The 24,319-nt window shown below is 42.0% G+C and overlaps 2 protein-coding genes across 5 annotated transcripts in view; one reads left to right on the forward strand and one right to left on the reverse strand.

The window, feature by feature from the left end:
- CHRM5 (cholinergic receptor muscarinic 5) overlaps nt 1–9,082 on the reverse strand; it is an 81,612-nt gene extending 72,530 nt beyond the window's left edge. The window contains exons 1-2 of one of the 2 annotated variants that reach the window (XR_011380834.2): nt 8,203–9,082; nt 4,154–6,032 (exon numbers count right to left, since the gene is read on the reverse strand). The gene's annotated coding sequence lies outside the window, so the exon portion shown is untranslated. Of the gene's footprint in view, nt 1–4,153; nt 6,033–8,202 lie in introns of those variants that run through there. The other variant, XM_089310020.1, reaches the window with a different exon arrangement.
- Nucleotides 1–24,319, forward strand: part of AVEN (apoptosis and caspase activation inhibitor) — a 189,495-nt gene that overhangs the window by 72,248 nt on the left and 92,928 nt on the right. The window lies entirely within an intron of this gene.

Below are 24,319 nucleotides of genomic sequence, written 5' to 3' on the forward strand. Positions count from 1 at the left end.
AAACCAGTGTCCCAGACAGCAGAGTCATAGGCTACTTTGTTTTTCCTTACCCTTTTCTCCCACCTTGTGGGTCAACTCCCTGGGCTATAACAACACCCTGGGTAGAAGTAAAATTATCAGCATTGCAAGATCCAAGGTCCCTTGGGAGGGAAACCAGTTCCCAACAATTACTTCTTTTACAAAAAAAGAGATGCTGAAACTCATGGTCACAATGGCATGAATTACTTATAGCAATATTATGATCCTGTATAGAAAAAACTTTTGGCTCTAGATGGTACCAAGGAGCTAGGAAGGAAAAAATCTCCATTTAGGGGTGGGCCACAGCAGGTTAAGCCACTGCTTGCCCGCATGGCATATTGGAGGGTCTGGCTACTCTGCTTCCAATCCAGCTTCCTGCTGATGCATCTAGGAGGCAGCAGATGATGGCCTAAAAGCTTTCAAGTATTAGAAATAAATCTTAAGAAACTTAATAGAATGACAAAATTGATATCTGTTAAAGCTGGTTAGTTAATTATCAGAGTACTTGGAAAAGTTTGTGGAAAACGCATTATTAGAAATCAATGCATGGATTTCAAAATGTTTGCTCAAATTTGCTTGAATTCTATTTTCTGTGAGTTTTTAAAGTACACTGACATGGGTGTTAGAAATAGTTTATAGTAAAATACTTAAATAAAATCTCAAGAATATATCCTAGGGCCCTGCTAGTGCTGTGGCACAGCGGGTTAAAGCCCTGGCCTGAAGCACCAGCATCCCATATGGGCACCGGTTCTAGTCCTGGCTGCTCCTCTTCCGGTCCAGCTCTCTGCCATGGTCTAGGAAAGCAGTAGAAGATGGCCCAAGTCCTTGGGCCCCTGCACCTGCATGGGAGACCTGTAAGAAGCTCCTGGCTCGTGGCGTTGGATCGGTGCAGCTCCGGCCGTTGCGGCCATCTGGGGGGTGAACCAGCGGATTTTGGAAGACCTCTTTCTCTGTCTCTACCTCTCTCTGTAACTCTCCTGGACTTGGGCCATCTTCTGCTGCTTTCCTGGACCATAGCAGAGAGCTGGATTGGAAAGGAAGCAGCTGGGACTAGAACCAGCGCCCATATGGGATGCCGGCGCTTCAGGCCAGGGCTTTAACCAGTGTGCCACAGCGCCGGCCCCACATTTCCTCTTTTTAAAAGTTGGTTTGATTGGTTTGATCTTTACTCCAGTTGGGTATAGTGTTGAGCTGTATATAGAGGCTCAAATATAAATTCTTGAGGTAGAGCTCATTCTCAATGTCAAGTAAAGGGCAGAGTCCTCAAAGCTGGATTTGTAAAGACAACTAAAATGTTTGATGCAGTATTGCTGGGTGAAATAATATCAGAAAGGAAACACCTGTTGGTTTTTCCACCAGCTAAATTCTGTTGATTTCTCATACTGAATGCTAAGTCCTGTTATGATGCAGTCCCACTGCTTTATTTTATGCATTACTTCCTGATTGCAAATGATATAATTTTCTGAGTTCTGGTTCATTTTAGTTACTTCTGGCATATTCCAACCCAAATTACAGATGTTTAGTCCTTCTTTTTAAATCAGCTTGTAATTTATTTAAATCCTAGGTCTTGGTTGCTGGATTGCTGTTGAAGCAACAGAGTAATTGAGTAGAATTCCACATGTGTTGGCAATGATTTTTTGCAACCTGCATCCCTTTGGGCTAGAAAATGCTATTGCTTGTAAAAATTCATACCAGTTATTTGAGATTAGAGTATTTGGCATTTTTATATGGAATCAAAAATGTGTATTAAAATGGAGAAGAGGGGCTGGCATTCTGGCACAATGGGTTAAGCTGCAGCTTGTGATGTGAGCATCTCACGTCAGGCTGCTGGTTCCAGTTCCCACTGCTCTGCTTCCAGTCCAACTTCCTGCTAATGTGCCTGGGAAGCAACAGGTGATGGCCCCGGCCATCCATGTGAGAGACCCAGGTGGAGTTGCTGGATTCTGGCTTCAGCGTGGCCTGTCACTGGCTATTTGGCCATTTGGGAGTGAGCTGTTGGACAGTAGATTCTCTCTCTTCTCTTCAAATAAATGTATCTTTTTAAAAAATGGAGGAAAAGACCTTTGTGCATCCTCTAGATGGCAGGGCAGGTACAGCAGTTAGACATTGTGAGGTGTCCAGTGAGTGTAGGAGAGAGGAGCGTGTAGGGGACCTGTGGACTCCATAGCCTCCTAGCTCAGTTCAGCAGGCAGATTTGCTTTTTTTTTTTTTTTTTTTTTTTTAAATTTTTGATAGGCAGAGTGGACAGTGAGAGAGAGAGACAGAGAGAGAAAGGTCTTCCTTTGCCGTTGGTTCACCCTCCAATGGCCGCCGCTGCAGCCGGCGCACCGCGCTGATCCGATGGCAGGAGCCAGGATCCAGGTGCTTTTCCTGGTCTCCCATGGGGTGCAGGGCCCAAGCACCTGGGCCATCCTCCACTGCACTCCCTGGCCATAGCAGAGAGCTGGCCTGGAAGAGGGGCAACCGGGACAGAATCTGGCGCCCCGACCGGGACTAGAACCCGGTGTGCCGGCGCCGCAAGGTGGAGGATTAGCCTATTGAGCCACGGCGCCGGCTCAAGCAGATTTGCTTTTTATCTAAGATCTTGTTTGAAAAACTGTAACACTGCCTAAAAATGATAGGGTGTGAATGCTGAAAATCTTGAGTTTTACCAATCTCAAATGACAGATTTCTGTGAGAATTTCTGAGTGCATTTGTCCATTTACCCTGAGTGTCCCTAGGCTGTAGCTGATTTTACCCCAACATATGTGTTGATGAATTCTAGCAGGCCTACTGCAACACTCTGCTTACCTTAAATTTCTTTATAGAGGAAGAGCCACAGCGCAGCCTTTAGCTTCTGTCCCTACTGTTAGAGAGATCACCATTGCTGGCATAGTTTTAACATACCAAAAACCTGAGTATCTAATGACTCTTAAGAGATTTGACTTAGAATATTGCATAGGTTAATTGGGGAGAGTAATAGAATAATATAGCATAAATGTACGATTTTTAAGTGTGTCACTCTTATTCTCATCTTTGAGTGGAAGCTGATTGCAGTATTTCTTCAATTTCTTTTGCAAAAACATTTGTCCAGATTCTCCTGTCATGACTTTTAAATAGCTAAACCAAATTAGATGCTTTTGGACTATTAATGAGGCTCTTTGTCTCACCATACTATGGTAAATACGATTTCCACCTATCAAATACAGCAAAGTGTAAGAGATAAATTTGCTATCTAGTATTTGCACACCTCATCATATAATATTCTTAACAGATATGATCTCTTTATATGTATTATTTCAGTATGACTGCTCCTAAAAATGAGACTTTTCTCTGGTTGATGTATTGCTCATCACCAGTGAAGTGAAGCTGAGGTATATTTTGGAGTTGATATTTTTCTACACTTGAAATTGTACTTGATAATGCATTAGGATGCATTTTCCCATTCATTTAATGCATCTGCTAACTAATTTCCATCTTTCCTTAGGAATAGACAAATGAGAAATGGTGTTTATTCTTGAAGCTGTCACCCATGAGAAATGCAGAGTTTACGAGGCTGGTAGACATATAGACCCAAGAAGATGTTATAAAAGAGGTATTATCAAAGTGCTATGGAAATTGCTAGTTACAAAAAGTTCTTCTTGGCTGGTGCCACGGCTTACTAGGCTAATCTTCCGCCTGCAGCGCCGGCACCCTGGGTTCTAGTCCCGGTTGGGGCTCCTCTTCCAGGCCAGCTCTCTGCTGTGGCCCGGGAGTGCAGTGGAGGATGGCCCAAGTCCTTAGGCCCTGCACCCCATGGGAGACCAGGAGAAGCACCTGGCTCCTGGCTTTGGATCGACGCGGTGCGCCGGCCGCAGCGCGCCGGCCGTGGCAGCCATTGGAGGGTGAACCAACGGCAAAAGGAAGACCTTTCTCTCTGTCTCTCTCTCACTGTCCACTCTGTCAAAAAAAAAAAAAGTTCTTCTGTAGGTATTACTCTGAGTTACCAGAAATTCCTGCATGCAGGGGACTTTGTCCTTGAAACACTCATGAATGAAGATAGGCAGCTGATGGAAGATTAAATATTATCATAGCACCCTGTTATGTGTGAAGCCTGATAGATTTGGATTATGTACCAACCAGCATATCCAGATTATAGTATCAGGAAAAGTCTATAGACAGTTGAAGATTTTTATTGGGATAACAGCTGGGGACTGTTTCTACTCAAGAGCACATTATTCAAAGATACATTTCTATAGTGATAATCAGTAAATAGGATTGCTCATATATTCTGATGATAATAACGTGACATCAAACAAAGAGATTGTGGAGTGGTAATGTTTTCTGGGTGGTCTGAATTTCTGTTTCATAACATCTCCAACGCCATGTGAAAAATGGAGAATGTCAGGATCTTCAAACAGCAATTGAATAACACAGTGGTTATCAGTAACCAGGATGTAGAACTGGATAATTGCTTTCAGAATTTTCTAACCCACTACTGTTTCAAGCAAACTATAGCTGTAGACAACACGATTCCAGCTTGGTTTTGTAATTGTGTATGGAATTGTTACTATTTTTTGTAATTGTGTATGGAATTGTTACTATTTTTTTTTCCACAGATAATCTTAATATAGGCTCTAGCAGGCCAAGTCACAAATGATTGATATTTTAAATGGGGATTATTGCTACCAATCAAAGGATCAACTGCCACACTGTGTTCAGTGTGGAACGATTAGTTGATCTGCTTTGTCCCTGGGCTGTTACAGAAGCAAACAAAGATTATAAACAAAGGAGAGATGGTCTGTAGATCAGTATGTGTTTGTAACAGGAGATTTGTTTTTGTTTTCTGTTTGAGCCCTAATTCCCAATTTATTTTTGCAAAATTTTATTGGAGACTTTCATAGAACACAGTGGTTTCATTAATTAAAGAGACCCCCTCCCCCATTCAAGTTTTCTTAGAAGGGTGGTAACCAGCCCATCTCCGCCCTCATGTTACAATACTGCACGTGCTAATTAATCTGTGTTATGACTTGAGAGGAAGTCATGGGAGTACTTCATAATCTATACTTGGGAACCTCGTTCAGAGACTGTCTTCCTCATTCAAGGGCTTGTGGTGATTTTTCTGAACTTAGTCTCCAGAGAAGAATCTGTATTTCTGATTTGAACCAAGGTGAACTTTTGCATCTGTTCCAGTTCTCAACATTCCTCTCCCATCGCTGTCTGCTCGCTTGCCAGTAATTTCCCCTTGCCATTTTATCATCATGTGTGAATTCAGCTAACATGATGTTTGCTCCCGCTTGCAAATTATTAGTGAAGTAAACTGTGAGCTGGTACTTTTATCTTTAATAATTGATGCTGGAAAAGTGACAAACGCAGTGAAAGCCTCTGTCTAAATCAGTTCCTGTCATGCATCTCTTTCGTGGCTCGGTGTAGGACTTGAAATGGGAGCGCTCACATCTCTTGCAGCAAGTTCTCACTGACGGGATAGACTCCTCTGCTTGGTAATCAGAGCCCCCTCCCTGGTCACAGATTGTGATGGCATGAAGCAAAGGATCTCACAACAGGAACAAGCCAGAGAGATCAGTCTTCCTCATTCAGATTTGATCACTTCATAAGGAAAACCATAATGAGGAGCAAATATATTGGCTCATTGAAATACTCTGTTGACTTAAGCTGGAAACACTTTACCGTTATACTAGAATTTTTTTCATAAATTTTAAATGAAAATTTAAAAGTTATAATAATGCAGGTATAGCGAAATAAACATTTAATGCATTTAAGAATAATATGTAGTGCCAGTTCCTTTATATGTTACTACAGAAAAGTGAATTTTAGGTATATTTATAAAGTTATGTCGCTTATTTCAGATAAAAATGACAAAGATTGATGTGTCAGTAGACCCTAAATGGATGTGCTTTATTATGACCGATATGCCTATTTTTATTTTCTCATGGTTTAAATAAAAAGCTTGTAGCTTTTGGATGATTCACAATGACCAGAATCTGTGATACTCATATCATTATAAGGATATGGTAGCCAAAATATTTGCTCCAATTCTGTGAAAGAAACCAGTAATAACATGGTTAAATTGATTTGAAAGTATAATTCTATATAACATGAGTGAATAAAATATATTCCGAGTTACAGAAACAATTAGGCAGTCATTGAATACTTTTCTTGAATGTTCAAAATCTCTGTTACATCTGTTCACACTAGGAGGAAATCTCCTATAAATAAACCACGTCTTCAGGTACATGCATGACATTCCTTATCCATTGGTATCCTTGAAATGCTGAAGCAACTTTCAGTTTTTTGGCATGGCATTTTTAATAAATAGTGTGTTTAAAAACCAGCTAATGTTTTTTGTTTTTCACCAAAATGAAGAAAATGTAGTTTATTCCAAATTGCTGTATTTTATGAAAGCTGTTGTTGAAACATGAATAATCAATGACCAGAATGAGTTACAGAGAAAAAGATTGATTTCAACAGAAAAGAAAGTAGAGATTCACTGGGACTGGGACTGCCAGGAGCTAAGGGGTGGGGTTGGGGTCCATTTGCCCACTCATCTTCAGGGGATTGTCCTAGAAGCCAAGCCCCAGACAATGGGATGTGTTTACATTATAGTGAATGAATGAAATTCTGAATATTTCAGAAAATTACTTTATATCCTTTTAATTATATTTACTGGAAGCATGGTATATCTCAGATTTTTGCCCAAGTTAATTTAAAAATATTTAATTATTATTTGAAATATTGGTTAATATTTTTCACTTAAAATATGCACTTATTTTGAAGCATGTTTATATAATAAGGAGGAAATAAAGAAAATGGAGAAAAAAAAAAAGAAAATAGAGGAAAAGAACCTTTAAGGGTTCAAAAGTCTCAAGGCAAAATACACACACACACACACACAAAACAAATTTTTAGTCATGGCTGATATACAAATGAAATATTTTGATGTTCCTAAATATCTTTCTTTAAAATAAGTTGATATTTTATATAGTTACTGCTTGTTTTTTAAGTTGCTGTTTTCACTGATACTGGAAAATGACAGGTGAGTTTCTATAATGACTTCAGAGGCAAAAGATTTATGATACTTAAGGTTATTTATAGCCTGCCTTGAAAAGAGTGGAGGGATCACGTAATTCACCCTCCTAATTAAAACTTGAAAAAAGAAATGCCTTCAATGACGGAAGAGAAGAATTTCAAGTTGGACTGTTCTTTAAACAAGGATAGCATAATTACTTCAGATACCTTTTATTATCAGGATGTCAGTTTGCTTTTACTGTTTTTCCCATGGTCTCCTCTCTTAGGCAATGGAAGTACGATTATTTTTTGTAGAGTTTCTTTATGATAGGATTAAGCTTTCAACCCAACTTATTGAATTTATATGGTTGAATTTTTGCTAAAAATCTACGTAGGGAGGTGAAATACCAGGTGAAGGAGGTTTGACAGTTCTGTTTTTACACAAGGTAGTCTCTGGAAGACATGCTCTGGGGAGATGTCCAGGCAGTTTCTAAAAGGCACCGTACCCTTTAGAATTCTCCGATGGCTTCGGTGGCTCTTTGGAATTTATAGTTTGGACCATTAATGTGAGTTCAAACTTTTGAGGTTTTAAGGCACCAGACACCTTTTTATTCTGTTAAGTCAGAAGAATGTCATCATTTAATCTGCTGTGGTATCATTAGAGAAATTAGCCCCGTTCTGGGCTGATATACCTTAGTTTACTAGAGATTGTTGTCTTTAGGGTGAATGAGTATGACATCATAGCTTTCCCCCCAGTCATAAAAATCAGCCACAGAGCTTTGGTCTTTTGCATTAATAGAAATATTAAAAGTGTCTATCAGTTTTTTTCTATCAAGTGCCCTGGGAAATAAAGTTTATTTGAATTTGTTTGGTGCATAGCGTCTGCAAAAGGCTTTTGCACTACTTTGGGATGTCATCATGCTTTTTTTCTCAACCTATTAATTAAAACAATAAAGATTTTACAAAATGAAGACAAAGATGGGAAAAATCCAATGGAAAAAATGCACGGGGTTGATCTGGTTATGAATGAGTCATTCTGTTTAGCATAAGTAAAAACAAGTGTTTACCTCAGAAGGGTTAAATCTGCATAAAGCCTACGAGAGGATTGCATGAAATTCAAATCTACTGGCCACCCACAGCATCAGCAGATTTACTTTCAGTCATCAAGATATAAATTAACGTGATAAAATTAAATCTTACCTGGCAGTGGTCTGTTTGAAGCTCAGTGATTTGAACTCTGGCTGGAAATAGTAAGCTTCGATACCTGTAAAGCCTTCTCTGCTTTCGTGTGTTCTCTGACTAGCGTGTTTTATTCTTGCAGTGCCTCTGTCTGTATTCTTGATAATCCTGTTGCATTAGTTAGGACAGCATGCGATTGATGAAGACTCCATTTGAATAGGATGTTAGACAAAGGAGAGTGAATTTTGCCTTTGCCTGATAACAGCAGTTGATCTGACCACAGACAATTTGAATGTTCAGAACTTATTAAAAATTCATTGAATGTTTCATCAATGAGAAGTCCAGGTTGTTTCTGCAAACGGTCTGCCCTCTGGAAAAGTTGTGCTTGTCCATATTTCAGAATCACACACAATCCCAAATCGAGTTGCTTTAGAACAATTACCTGCGCTGGGAGCATGGGTGTTCTCTTGCACGCTCTTGCATTCCTTATTTGCTTTTCTCTTTATCAACTTTTCAGTCTATTAGTTTCCTTTCTGCAGAGAAGATGAAAGAATTTCTTCTTCCGTCCTCCTTGGGCTTCTGTAACACATAGTTCTTGTGCACTGTTTTGTGAATAGTGAGGGAAAAATCCAAGAGGAGGTACGGCTTTATCATATCTCCGGACAGTGAGCATACTTGGCATGAATGAAGAGCTGATAGGAGCTATTCAAACCAGACAGCAAACTGATGGGATGACGCTTTCCTACATAATAAACCCATTAATTACTTCTCCTGATGGACACAGTGTGCCCTGCAAGGAAAGCAGGAAGGAGCAGATGCTCATCTCGTTTGGATAGGTGCTCTCTGAGCAGCTTGTCATTGAGAGGGGAATCCAGGAAAAGCTGCAGGCTTTGGAGTGTGATCAGGTAGCATGGGCAAGTTATTTTGACAGACAGTTATGTGACGTATTTTGGGAGGAAAAAAAGAGCTTAGCACAGAGGTGGCTGGTATGAGGTTCCAACAGTTTTTTTTTTTGGAAAATGTTTACTTTCATTTTTCCCTTTTAATCTTTTTGGCTGCAGTTTTTTTTTTTTTTTTTTTTAAATTTGTGTAAGGGTTGCTGTGTATTTTATGCACAATTTTGCTGACTTGTTTTCTCATCATATAGTTTTTCCTAACGAGGAATTAATTTAAAAAATCTTTGAGACAGAGTGTGTTGTGAGCTTTAAAAATTTATAGGAAGGAAAAGGCTGCTTTGTGTGAAAGGCACTCTTGGATATCTTTGGGGCACGTGTGTTCTGTTGCTTTGGAATAAAGCCTCATGAATCATCGTTTGAGATGAAATTTAAAACAAGATCTTCATTAAAATTTTTTGTTAAATTAGTTGAAATTCTGATTAGCTGTATAAAAATAGATCTAAAATGTAAATGTCATAATTTTTGTGCTTTATTTTTTAAATGTCACAAAACTTTTTTTTTTCTTACTTGTCTGAGTCCTTTAGGACTGTACGTAGACACTAGGATGTTTTATAGTGAGAAATGATGAAAAATTTCAGACTTATAGAAGACTCTTGAAGTAGGCAGGCATACAGGTCTTCTCCGATTTCACTCTGAAACACGAACCTCTGTAAGCACTTTACCCAGATTTAATCAGTATCAACAATGACTCTAAAGCAAATCTCATTTCAGCCTTTCATACCTTAGCCTGCGTGTTTCAAAAGTATGGACTCTTTTTCACATGACCACTGTGCCACCATCACACCTAACACAGCAGCTCTTGAGGTCGTACAATGTCTAGTCTAGAAGCTATGTTTCTTTCAAATACCTCATGTCTCAGAAACTGCATATTGGTTTTTGCCCCAAGTTTACTGATTTGCTTTTATTTATTTGAAAGGCAGAAACAGAGACTCAGAGACAGATTTCTTCTGCTGGTTCACTCCCCAAATGCCTGCCACAGCTGGGGCTGGACCAGGCCAAAGCCAGGAGCCTAGAACTCAATCCAGGTCTCCCTGTGGGTGGTAGGGATCCCAGTATTGCCGTATCACTTGCTGCCTCCCAGGATGTGCATTAAAAAGAAGCTGGAATGGGGAGTGGATCTGAGACTTGAACTCAGGAACTGTGGTATAGGAAGTAGGTGTCCCAAGCAGTCTTTTTAACTACTGCACTGTAGTTTTATTTTCTTCCTTCCTTCCTGAGTCTAAAGTACATGCATTCCATTTTAATTGTTAGGCATTAGAATTTTAAACATTGACTTGGATGAGAAAAATCTTATTTGGATAGTATTCATCTATACACATTTGAGATATGAATATCTATACGAGAGAACCTATCTCTGGAATGTTTCCTTAAACCATTCCCACTTAACACCACATCATACCAAAAAGGATTCTAATTACACATGTCAAAGATTGGTCATTGATTGCTTTGTATTGGTTTTTCTTGACTTGGTCTGGATAATATAGTTCAATGTTCTACATCAAGCAATGGAGCCTGTTTTGGGCAAACTCAATCAAATGTGTTCTTTGGTTGGCTCTACTTTTGTTGCTGAAAAATACCATCTTGTTTACTTTATCAAAACAAGAAAACATTTCAGCAATACTCCCACTTCACCATTTGAATGTGATTTAGAGTTCTCTGAAGATCTTAAAATGAAGAAGTAAAAATATATCAAATGGGGTATTAGATTCATGAGAACCAACGACTGTAATGTAGTATACTTTTCTTCATGAATGTCAAGTTGTTTATCTCTGTGGCTTTTTGTGTTCCTATAAAGTTTGTACTACCATCCACTTTCTGATAAAGCAGATTATTTGATTACTTAACTTTTCCAGGAATAGCAATAGTATGAGACCCTGAAATAACTGCTGAAAATGATTGTCATTCAGATTTTCTTTCCCTCTCCATTTCTTTCCCATCTTATTTCAACTTCCATGAATGAAAATGGGGAAAGTGAAATATGGGGGGGCTATTAAAGCATAAATGCAAACATTTTTTCTGTGCCCCACTTAGCTCAAAACCACTACTAAAGACTGGGTTCTCATTTCTTGGGAGGACTATAGACTTCTGCCCTCCCAAGGTAGTCCCTCTTGGCTGTGCCTCCTGTCATACGTCATGTTATGACACGAGTGCTTGGTAACTTTGGGTTGCACTTTATGTTCTCAGGTTGTACCTGTCCCTTGAATTTGGCTAAACCAGAGTAAATGTATTTGTTACTTTCACATGTGTCAATCACTTGTTGAAAGCTCCATAAATAGTTACTATGACTATGATATACTGGTAAGTTAAATGTGAAACGCTGAGCCAAAATGCCTCTTTTCTCTTTTCTAGTTGTCTCTGGAATTTTTCTGTTGTTTATAATGCAGTGTCATTGTAAATAAGGGCACTTTGTAAATGTGCAGATTCTTCTGGAGAATTTTGATTGGTAAAAGAGTGTTATGTATGGGGAACTAGCTTGTTCTATGTAGAGAACTAGGATAATAGATTGTGTATTTTGGGTACAAATCTCTATTTCAAATCATTATCTCTCAGTGGCTAGGCAACAATCTGAATTAATAGAAAAGCACTGACTCAATTGGTGACCTATAGTGTTCAAACCAAAAATAGGTGCACCTCAGCCATTGTCAGAAGTGTTTTTCTTCAAGATTTTGCTGTTGATATCCACGACAGGGATTTTGTTAATAGAAAGCTGTATTTAATTTTTTAGGGTAGGCTTTCTATTTTGAACAAGGCTATGTCTATGTGAATAATACTCTTCAGAGACCTAATTGAATAGCTGGTTGGGCAGATGACTTGTTTTCTTCCCCTTAAACATGAGAAGAAGAAGAAAATGGATTTTTATGTTCTCTTTGCGTTTAACAAAGCATGATTTTCTTTTCAGATATCTCAACTCCCACCTCCTATTGTGCAGCTCCTTTTATTCTCATATTTATTCTCATATTTAACCTAAACTGTCCCGTTTGCACCATAATAAAGTTGATCAAACAACTTCACAAGTTTCATAGGCTGCACAGTTTTATAAATAACTTAATGTATAACAAGATAGTGATTTATCTCCATACAAGTGTCTTTCTTGGTCTGTACCTAGAAATATGCTCAAAGCTGTTTTGAATCTTTGCAAAAATATAATTATTTTCCAAAAAGAAAAAAAAAGTAGTTCCCTCCTTTATGTTTTCCAGTTCATAGTTAAGTAGCATTTGTGATTAATGATTGCTTCTCTGACCATTGATTTTTTAGGACATTTCAAATATTATATCAAATGAATGTACTTACTTTTAATTGATAAACTAAGAAAAGAAGTTATATTTTAGAGAATATTATAGGATCACGTAAAGCTCTTTCTAAACTGCATTTTTTTTCTGTTAAAGACATCAAATCTTTGTTGGCTTACTTGGGTCATGCTGGATAATTTGTAACACGTTAATTGTAATAAGTACTGAAGTCGATTCTATACCATCTACAAGGCACTTCTCCAGCTCCTTTGGCTGCTCTGTACAATGCATTCACCTCTGTTGGCTGTTGGTTACTCTGTTTTATAAAGGAGGAAGTTGAAGTTCAAAGAGGTGAAATAACTTGCTTGAGCTTACTTAGCTAGAAAGGTGTTGAGCTGTGGTGTGAATCCAAGTGAGGTGTCTCCAGATCCCAGGAAGATTCCTCAGTGAGAAAACAGATCACTGAAGTGTGAGAATCCTAGTGCAATTTGGAAAGAGTGGTGTCTCTCCAGCATGACCACCACTGTTCTAAAGTGGATCTGCAGATGCCTGGAGAGTGGACAGTCTTTGAGAAAGGGACATGGAGCTTATTATAGAGGCACACTCTTCTTCCTGTCTTCTGTGCTTTGATTTACTTATTTGAAAGGCAGAGTAACAGGGAGAGACAGAGAGAGAGATCTTCCATCCACTGGTTCACTCCCCAAATGGCTGCAATGGCTGGGGTTAGGCCAGGTGGAGGCCAGGAGCCAGGAGTTTCTTCTGGGTCTCCCATGTAGGTGCAGGGGCCCAAGGAGTTGGGCCATCTTCTGCTTTCCCAGGCACATTAGCAGGGAGCTGGATCGGAAGTGGAGCAGCTAGAACTTGAACCGGCACCCATATCGGATGCTGGTGTCAGCAGGCATACCACAGGGCTGGCCCCTGTCTTCCGTGTTTTGAATTTAGAAAAGGGAGATTTTTTATCTTTCCAAAATTGCATATTCCATTTTTTACAGTCTCTAACATAGAAATATGTTTTAAAATACTAGCAATTGATGTTCATTTAAATTCTTAAAAACTGGGCCGGCGCCGCGGCTCACTAGGCTAATCCTCCGCCTTGCAGCGCCGGCACACCGGGTTCTAGTCCTGGTTGGGGCGCCGGATTCTGTCCCGGTTGCCCCTCTTCCAGGCCAGCTCTCTGCTGTGGCCAGGGAGTGCAGTGGAGGATGGCCCAAGTCCTTGGGCCCTGCACCCCATGGGAGACCAGGAGAAGCACCTGGCTCCTGCCATCGGATCAGCGCGGTGTGCTGGCCGCGGCGGCCATTGGAGGGTGAACCAACGGCAAAGGAAGACCTTTTTCTCTGTCTCTCTCTCTTACTGTCCACTCTGCCTGTCAAAAAATAAAAATAAAAAAATAAAAAAATAAATTCTTAAAAACTGGTTGTGATATGAGGGGATGTGAACTAGATTTGTTGTATGTTAAAGTCGGTTATTTGGAAACAATTGCTTTCTTCAGATTTCTCATGTTCAGGTAAAATAATTGCATTTTATTTTCTAATTCAGATCTTTAGAAGAATTTTTCATTTCCAAGCTTCCTTGTCTGTCCCTCTATCTAAGCACACACCTGCTTGACTCGGGCCTTAACCTGTGTTGTGGTGCCTGGCCCTTTGCTGTCCCTTCTCCTGCTATCGACAACCACTAGAGGTCTCCGGACCACACTGGAGGAAGCCCTGGTTTACAGCCATAGCCTAGGAGGTGGAATGAGTGTGTTCCAGCTGAGGTCACTGAAAGTTCTCACGAAGTATTTATTATGTGCAGCTTATGTTCCAGGCCTTAGAACTGTGCTATATCCTGTGGTAGATTAAGAACAAAAAGTAAGGTCTGGGCCCCTAAGAATCATGGGTCCAGTGGGGGCACTGACAAGACGGCATGTTGAGCACACTGACTTCATACACTTGGAGACCCTAATTACCAGGGTCCTTGCAGATTTCCAGGTTTCTCAAAGTGCCACCTCATACTCTCTGTAACTCTGCACCTGTAGGAGATCCGTCCTGTCCCCCCCATCCCCGCCTGCTGCCCTTCTCTCCCTCCCCCCAAACCCTTTTAAAGAAGAGAGAGAAGGTTTTATTTCTTTTGCAGGTGCGGCTGAGTTGGTTCCTTTTCGGTGACTGGTTGCAGAGACCAAATCCCACATGCATGTTCAGCACCCGCAGTGCTTCCTTGGCTTTGAGCGGTGGCTGCAGCTCCAGCACAGCAGGGCCAGCAGCCACAGATGCAGTGGATCAGCAGATGGGAAGGTGTGCTCGGTCCTGTCGTCCCCACTGATGAGGCACTAGGGTACTGACGGAACAGTCAGGAACCAGTCTGTAGACAAACACCTGCGACTGGAGGACACCCCCCGGGAAGTGAGGATGCAGTTTCCCTCGGGACGTCAGAGCCCTTCGGGTCCTGGATGCTGCCGCTGTGCAACACCTGCTGGGTAGTCAGCCTGAAGGAGAGGGGAGGATGGGCAGCATGGTAGCCGGGTGGCTCTGCCTGCTCCCATCCGTCTCCCAGTCTTTATCACCTGCCCTTGTCACGTGGGGTTTCACAGGGGCCCCTGGAGATTTTAATGGTGGTGCCTAAAGCTGTGAGCCCCAGAGCAGTATTCTGGCCTGGCAGAATGACTTCACATGGGATGGTGGTACCAACACAGGTGGCAGCTGGAACCTTATTGGCCAGCAGCACGTCCCTGACCTCAATGAGGTCCTCCTTGGTGAACACAGAGCCTGCTTTCCCCCAGAGATGAGGCAGTAATTTGTCCAGGGCTAGGGTGTTTTGCAGATGCCCTTGGATGGTCTTGTGTGCCATGGTGTTCTTGCCTCTCTGCGCTACAGCCTTCCATGGGAGGACATTTGGATCTGCTACGTCTGCTTGGAGCTTAGCTGTTGCTCCCACAATGAAGCATTTCGGATAATTGAGACGTAGCTGGACTTCTAGGTCATCCTGCCTTCACGGGCATTACAGCAGTGTGTTAGGGGTTTCCTTGCAGGGCTGAAGACTGAAGTAACTCTCACAAGGACAAGAGGAGCCATGCTTGCTTTCTGATGATCCCGTAGCTGCATCTTCATCAGTCTGGCAAGGACCGATTCTCTGGGCTAAATAGGGTTATTTGGATGGCTCTAGATTTTATTTTATTTTATTTTTATTTATTTATTTATTTTTGACAGGCAGAGTGGACAGTGAGAGAGACAGAGAGAAAGGTCTTCCTTTTGCCGTTGGTTCACCCTCCAATGGCTGCCACGGCCAGCGCGCTGCGGCCGATCCGAAGGCAGGAGCCAGGTGCTTCTCCTGGTCTCCCATGTGGGTGCAGGGCCCAAGCACCTGGTCCATCCTCCACTGCACTCCCGGGCCACAGCAGAGAGCTGGCCTGGAAGAGGGGCAACCGGGACAGAATCCGGCACCCCGACCGGGACTAGAACCCGGTGTGCTGACGCCGCTAGGTGGAGGATTAGCCTAGTGAGCCGCGGAACCGGCCCTCTAGATTTTATTTTGTGGTGTCTTTCTCGGGGCCTAATCTTTAGGGAAGCACTTCATTTAAGCAGCCTCTCCAAATCCCAGTGAACAGAGCAGGCCCCTCAGAGATCTGATACTTCCCATGTGCATTTTGCTTTGTACTAAAGACATGTTTTAGAAAGGCTCTGTCTCTCATTGCGTCTCGTGCCCATTAGGGGTGTATGAGTGGAGAAGTGTCTCATGGTGATCTGTGTGTGCAGAGCTGCTGAGTGATCTGTGGACAGCACCCAGCACAGTGCTCGGCACGCAGGCGGTGAGTGCTCCAGATGCCAGTGATTGCCATTCTTACTGTGGGACTGAATCTTACTGCTGGAAGGGACTTCACAGATCAGTTAGCCCAGGCATCCGATTTATACAATCAGTTTAACATTTTTTTCTTTCTGATATAGGCTATATAAATGTTTAGGGCTGTTCTCTTTAATATTATATATTCAATAAAATTTTAAATATTCAGTAACATTTTGACCCAGTCATTATCAACTTAATGATTATACTGTTTCATAAAAATTTTTATGTGATTAAGTATTTTGAACTAAATGGCAGTTGTCAGTTTTTCTTGAATTTAAGAGTGACATTGAGAAAGCAATAAACAAAATATTTCAGCATACTCAGTGATGTAGTAAGCCTAGCAATTTTAGTTTCTTATCTGTTACAAGGATTCCAGAGGAAAATTTGAAAATTATAGATCGGTGGCAAAAAGTATAGAATCTTGGGGCAGGTACTGTGTTAGGTGCTGCTTGGGATACCTACAGCCTGTACTGGAGTTCTGGTTTGAGTCCTGGCTCCTCCACTTCCCATACACTTCCCTGCTAGTGTACCCGGAGGCAGCAGATGGTGGCCCAAGTATTTGGATCCCTTCCATCCAAATGGGAGTTCTGGATGGGGTTCCAGAATTTTGACTTTGGTCTTGCCCAGCCTGGCTTGTAGTAGGTATTTGGAGAGTGAACCAGTGAATGGAAGGTCTCTCTTCCTCTCTCCCCTTTCCTCCCAACCTGGCTCTGTGTGACCCTGCATTTTTAAAAGTATAGACTGTTGGAGGTAAATACAAGTTAAATAATTAGCCTAAGGTTTACAGATGTATAAGTAGTAAACTCAGGATCCAAACCTAAGCATTTTGTGCTCTTGACTCCTCTGCCATGATGTCTATGACAGGATACCAATTTCAGAAGTTTGGGGGCTAATGTTGTGGTTAAGCCACCACTGTGATGCTGGCGTCCCATATGGGTACTGGTTCGAGTCCCAGCTGCTCCACTTCTGATCCATCTATCTGGTAATGGTCTGGGAAAGCAGTGGAGGATGGCCCAAGTGCTTGGGCCTCAGTATCCTTGTGGGAGACCTAGATGAAGCTCCTGGCTTCAGCCTGGCCCAGCCCCTCTGTCTGTCTGTCTCTCTCTGTGTGTGTGTGTGTGTGTGAGTGTGTTTCCTTCTCTCTGTAACTCTTGACTTTAAATTAGTAAATCTTAAAAAGAATTATGTAATTTTTTATATTTGTGAGCAAGTTCCACTAATCTAAACAAAAACCGTTAGGGGTTGAGGTAAATAAATCCAATAGAATAGTATACCAACACCAGATTCTAAAAAGTACTGAGCCTTGAATACATCATAATTATTAAAGAAAAGATAGTTTGGTTTCAGAAATGCCTTATGGTTGAATAGAAATAAGTGGGTTATATTCTTAGCCTCAAAATATTTTGACAAACTTTTCAGCTTAAAGTTTATTTTTAAAAATCTTCATTGATAGTTAAATATGGAGATAGCCTCAGGGACCTTAAAATGAATGGCATTTGCCAGAGCCAGCACGGGATTGGACACTAGTTCTTGGAACACAGGAGCTTTGGGGATCATCTAAGAATTGAGGCAGTTTGACACATTATCTGGCAGAAGAGGAGAAGCCTGGAGACAGACAGAAATACATGAAGCCATTGGAGATAGGTTTAGCGTAGAGCTCTCTGACCACAGTGCATGTGTATTTTAGTTCAGGCATGGTTAAGCGATCATAATTATGTGATGGTATGCAGGGAAATAAGGAGGGAATTATAGAAAGGCTTCAAGGTGTGGGATCCCATGCTTTTGAAATGCCTTTAGAACGTTTCTCTGAGTCCCATGACTGTGTTAAGAAATTAAGACATTGGCAGGCCATTGAAGAGGTTATTGTAAGGTGACCAAGGGAGAATGTAACAATTTGTTACTCAGGTAAAAAATAGTGGAAAAGCAAAGAAGTGGATAGATGATAGGCATGTTTTGGGAATATCGTTGATAGAATTTGCTGATGAGTCAGATGTGTGGGTAAGTTGAGCAGTGGAGTGTTGGACATGACCCCCGGAAATCTAGCCTGAGTAACGGTTGGAGATGGGTTTTCCTCAGGTTGGGGTAGCTGGACAAGGAGCAGGTTTGGGAAGAGGGGAGGGAGGGAGAGAAAGGATAAATACTGAACAAGATGTGTCGTGGATCTGGCCATTCCTGCCTCCTCCAACACTTGAGGCATGGGAAAGGATACAGTCCTGGCTCTGGGAGGCAGTGTGTTCCTGTGTGTTATCTTTGTATACAGGTCTTGCCCCCACCACCTTCTTTGGTTTTTACCCTCACTTTGTTTTTCCTTTCCCCAGTTATTTACACATAACAGATAACTTCTCTCTTTGCAAGTATTGCATGGAGGTAGTAAAAGAATTGATAAACTGATCTCCATGTATGTGGTGTGGTTTGAAAGAGCCACTCTAGGAATAAAGATGTTGTTCTCTTTTGCTCCCAAACTTGGTTGAATCATTTCTTGAAAATCTTCTGTGGATTGGTTCTTGAAGAGTCAGATTCCTTAAACAAAACAAAACAGCTAACTACCTTTTTTCTTGATCTCACTGTTTCATAGGCAGGAAGGGCTGTCCTCAGGGGATCAGACTCTGGGTTTCTGGAGAATGCTCAGCATCTGAGATGTTGGCATTGACCAACAATGAGTTAGCAGTAGATGTGTTCGAGCAGAACCTTGCCCCATGGTTTCTTTCATAAGGCATGCCTTGTACTTCATCCCCCACAAGAGGAAGTTTTTAAAGAGTTAAAGGTAGAGGGAAAGGAAGGGAGGGAGGGAAATACTTTCATCCACTGGTTCATTCCTCAAGTTTCTGCAACAGTTCAGGCTGGGCCAGGCCAAAGGCAGGAGCCAGAGACTCCATTCAGGTCTCCTAGGTGCCCAAGCACTTGGACCATCATCTGCTACCTCTCAGGCACATTAGCAGGAGGTTAGATTAGAAGCAGAGGAGCCAGGACTTGAACTCACATTCCCATACAGAATTTGGATGCCCCAGGAGGCTGCTTAATCTACTGTGCTCCAATGGCAGTTCTTGGGTTGCTTTTTGAATGTTACTGGAAGAGTAAATTTTATTTTTGTTACATGGAAGACATACCCCCTCTTTTAATTCTAAAGAGTTAACAAGAGACTTGTTGCATGTGCTCATGATAAATACGGTTCTGAGATTATACATAAAACAATTTTTGATGCTTGTAATAGAAGCAGTAACAAAACCTGACACACATGCATACATAGATCCTCTCTCTTCCCCTTTTAACCCAAGTATTCTAGTTGCCATACCAACCCGATTATGGTAGTGCATTTGCTGCTATCATTGAGATTGTGTCAGCAGTTCCATTATAAGCTGCAATTTTCGCGATTTTAAAATTCAACGTCACATTCACAGACGTGACATATAAAATTCTGTGTTATCTATTGCATTGATTTTTTCCCCTCATAATTAAATAACCCCAAAGTCATTCTCCTCTCCTCTGTGTTGGAAAAAGTCCATTTATTTGGCATCCAAGATTTTTCTGTTAATTTGTAAGCATTTTATTGCTAAAAGAATTCCCCGTTTCTGATGGAGGCTCCTCAATTAACAGTGAGGGCATTGAGAGGCTCTGAAGGATTAAACGGCAGGCCTAGGGTCAGACCGCTCAGTCGGCTCTGGGGATCGCACGGCAGCCAGGGGTGGTCGGAGTCCAGCCGCACCTTCTGAGCGATGTCCTTGACCTCTGGTGGACTCTGGGTGCCGTGCCTATGGCTGACTTGAGTGTGTGTCTCTGTGTGTGTTTGTGTATCGCAGAGGTTTGTCTGTCCTGTCACCACTAAACAGGGCAGGCACCATGCTTTTCCCAGGCTAAGCTCTCCAGCACTTGCTGAGAAAGACTGGCTCTGTCTGCTCTTGCTGTCTGCTCTCCTTCCAGTTTACCTGGTTTCTGACCTTTTTTGTTACTTATTTCTAGTCCTCGGACCTAGTGACCTGTTAGATTTGTGGTTTGAACAAATCAGCGCTCCACTTGCTGGTAGAGCTGGACAAGGGGTAGATGGAACCCAGGAGGGGAAAGGAGAGAGTTCTTGGCAGAGGGAGACGCACAGTGAGACACCAAGGGACTTGAGAGAGAGCTTGATGGTATGAGGGCTGTTGCTGTCATTAAAATATAGGGAGTGGTGAGAGAGGTTAGAGAGGTATTCAGGGGCCTGATGTGATAGACCTGGGTTTCACTTACTGTTAAGGACACGAACTTTATCAAGTAGGTGATAGGGACCTATTGAAGGGTATATGCAGACGTACCTAAATCTACTGGACATTTGGGTCCTTAAAGAATGGAATTTGCAGTAAGAAAAGGGGCATATATAGATATGGATTCTGTTTAGTAGGAAACCATGCACCCAGAGAAAGGAGAAATCCCTTCTGCCTGGGGTGTGATGATAGAGAACTTTTCCAAAGAACGTGATGTTTCAGCTGGGGTTAAGAGTGACAAGGATCACATCAAGCAGGGGAGTGAAAGAGGTGGCCTTTTAGACACGAGAGACAGTTGGATTGACAGATTAGAGATAAGAACATGTTTTAGCACATTGGCAGATGCTGACTGTGCTGTTGTGGGGCAAGGACTGAGGGGGACCAGTGGCTTGAGAGCAGATGGAATCTGATGGCCTTGAGGCTAACCAGGTCACCAGAGGCTTTAGGCGCCCCATGAAGGAGTGTAGACTTTATGCTCTAGATAGAAAGGAGCCATGAACTTTAAAATAGACCTGTGACATAGAGAGAGCTCTGGCAGTGAATGAGACAAGAGAGAGATCCAATTCTTCTTCTTCTTCTTCTTTTTTTTTGACAGGCAGAGTGGACAGTGAGAGAGAGAGAGAGACAGAGAGAAAGGTCTTCCTTTTTACTGTTGGTTCACCTCCCAGTGGCCGCTGCGGCCAGCGCACTGAGGCCGGTCATCGCGCTGATCCGAAGGCAGGAGCCAGGTGCTTCTCCTGGTCTCCCGTGCGGGTGCAGGGCCCAGGGACCTGGGCCATCCTCCACTGCACTCCCGGGCCATAGCAGAGAGCTGGACTGGAAGAGGAGCAACTGGGACAGAATCCAGTGCCCCGACCGGGACTAGAACCTGGTGTGTCGGCGCCGCAGGCAGAGGATTAGCCTAGTGAGCCATGGCGCCGGCCAAGATCCTATTCTTCTAGATGAAGAAAAAATCTGTTGAACTAGGGTGGTGGGATTAGAAAAACAATAATGAAGGGGACAGACTGAAGAGGAGGGAGGCTCCAGATGTGGTGATCATGTAGAGTGAAAGTGCAAAAGAGGGAGTTTTCTTGTTCAAGCTTTTAGGTGGATTGTTTTGCCATTTATCAAGATAAGGAAAACGAGGAAAAGACACATTTGAGTTACAGATTAAAAGTTACATCCAAATTTCAAAAATTGAGTTGTAATTTACATATAAAATGCTCAGATCATAAGCAAATAGTTTGATAGACTTTGATTTGTTTCTACCTGTGTAGCTACCTCTGCCATCAAAGAATATTGGTTTTCAATCTTTAGTATGTATCAGGAGCACCTGGTGAGCCATAGTGTGTGCCCACCTGTAGAATTTCAGGTTCAGAAGATCTGGGGTAGGGACTGAGAATTTATATTTCATTTTTTAAAAAAAATATTTATTTGGAAGGAGCAGTGACAGAGAGGGAGAGACTGAGCTCTTCCGTCTGCTGCTTCACTCCCTAAATGGCCTCACTGCCAGGGCTGGGCCAGGCCAAGCCAGGAGTCTGGAACTCCATCCAAGTCTCCCACATGGTGGCAGGGGCCCAGGTACTTGGGCCATCATCCACTGGTTTTACTGGCACATTAGACGGGAGCTGGATTGGAAGCAAAACAGCCAGGACAGGAACTGGTGATCCAATATTGGATGGCTGCATCGCTAGTGGTGGCTTAACGCACTGTAGCACAATGCCGACCCTGAGAATTTACATTTCTAAGAATTCCTATGTGCTCCTGGCTCAAGAATGACACTCTGAATCAAAAAGTGCTGAGATAAAACATTGCTGTCATTCCAGAAAGACTTTCTTCTTTCCTTCTATCCCCCTTACCAGGCAAGCATGGTTCTGCTTTCTGTCCACCACTGAGTGGACTGGCCTGTTGGGTTTCCTTGAGGGCAGATCACTGTACAGAGCAGCCAGTAATAGGCCTGCCACCTAGCTTTACATTGTTTCTGATGCCTAGCTTTCTTTTCCTCCTGGTTTTTGTTAAAGCAAACCAGAGGATGCAAGTCAAAGGGGTGCTCCAGTCCCATCTCTAATCTTTGTGGCCTAACTAGAAGTCTGTAGTCATAGGCATGTTCTGACAGTGGTTTTTCCTGAGGTAGACAATGCCCAAGAGGAAAGCTATGTCCTGACTTTAATACTTTCTCTCCCTTTGGTCTGAAAGGGATGTTTTGCCTGTTTACTGTGCCCATGACGAAGTAAATCTAGCTGTGAAATTATAATTTAAGCTCTTTTTGGCTATGCTGTTATTGCAGAAAATGTTAGCCATCCCTTTTATAAGATCTAAAAATCAAACTGTATGTCTTGGAGAGTCCTTTAGAATAGTCAGTTTCCCATCTTAAAGAGAATAGAGAAATGAGGGAACAAGTTAGGCCTAGAATAGAGAAATGAGGGAGCAAGTCCCAGATTGCTTACTGACAATAGCAATATCAAGTGAAAACTAAGCAAACGATTTCAACTATTAGATAACAACTTAGGAAAACATTTACCAAAAGGTCCGATGCCTTCTATAAATTTTAAGAATACATGTATTTGGAAACATCTCATATCTAACATGGTGTAGCTTGTTTAACCAGCAAATTTAAGCACAAGCATATAAAACAATACACCTTTTAAAAAATGTAGTTTATCTTTTGTTCAAGGAACATGTATTAAACAGTTACTGTGCGCTAGTCACATCAGGGCACATTGTTCCCGTCCTGCTCCTGAGGAGCTCACAGGTAAGACAAATTCTTGTACTTTAAGAACGTACAAGGTGGTGCCTGAAATTCAAATCGCTCCCAATCCTAGTTTACCTGAATTTGTCATTTTTCTCAGAAAAATCTAAGCATCAGAGGCTCAGGACATGAGCAAAAAACCCAAATCCCTCAAATTCTAGTGCATGTGAAATCACTGGGAAAGGGAAAGCTCCAAGCGAGGTTTTCATCTGGGAGAGAAAGTAGATTCAAACCTCATACATAAATCAGGATAAAGTCTATGTGTGTCAGAAAGTGTACGTGTAAGTCAACAAACTCCTGTAGTTACTGGAACTAATCATACACAAACATATTTTCTAACATTAGGATGGGGAAGCCATTTTTTTCTGAAGATTTTATTTATTTACTTGAGAGACAGAGTTACAGACAGTGAGAGGGAGAGACAGAAAGTCTTCCTTCTATTGGTTCATTCCCCAAATGGCCCCCATGGCTGGAGCTGCGCTGATCTGAAGCCAGGAGCCAAGAGCTTCTTCCTGGTCTCCCATAGGGGTATAGGGGCTCAAGGACTTGGGCCATCGTCTACTGCTTTCCCAGGCCGCAGCAGAGAGCTGGATCGGAAGAGGAACAGCCAGGACTGGAACCTGCGCCCATGTGGGATGCCGGCACTGCAGGTGGAGGATTAACCTGCACCACAGCACTGGCCCCATGGATGGGGAAGGTATTTTTAAGTATGACATACAAAATCCAGAAATCTTGAAGGAAAAGATTGTTTGACTGCCTAAAGATGGAGAATTTCTAAATGGTAGAACTTACCATAACCAAGTCAAAAGACAAATGATGTGGAGTGTGGGGACGAAGGTGGGATAGGGTTGTAACTCATGTTACAGAGAGCTAATTTCCAATGTATATGCTAAGTTTTGACAACTTTGTTTAAAAATGGGCAAAGGCTCTGAGCAGTGTTCACTGAAAATGAGATGCAAATGGCTCTGAAACATATGAAGGGTGCTCAGCCCACTCATGATAAGAGATGCAAATTAATTAAAGTGAAGCACAGATCTTCAGCTATCAGACTGACAGACATCAGACTTTGTTGGCAAAGTTCGGGTGTGTAGGGTTCAAGAAGGACACTTTAGGTTAAGGGAACAGCTGGAACAGAGAGGGAGGCAGCCAGGTAGGAACAGCCTATCGGAA

This window comes from Oryctolagus cuniculus, chromosome 12 (assembly GCF_051225735.1).
Source record: "Oryctolagus cuniculus isolate XC-2025 breed Fujian yellow rabbit chromosome 12, ASM5122573v1, whole genome shotgun sequence".
Lineage (NCBI taxonomy): Eukaryota > Metazoa > Chordata > Mammalia > Lagomorpha > Leporidae > Oryctolagus > Oryctolagus cuniculus.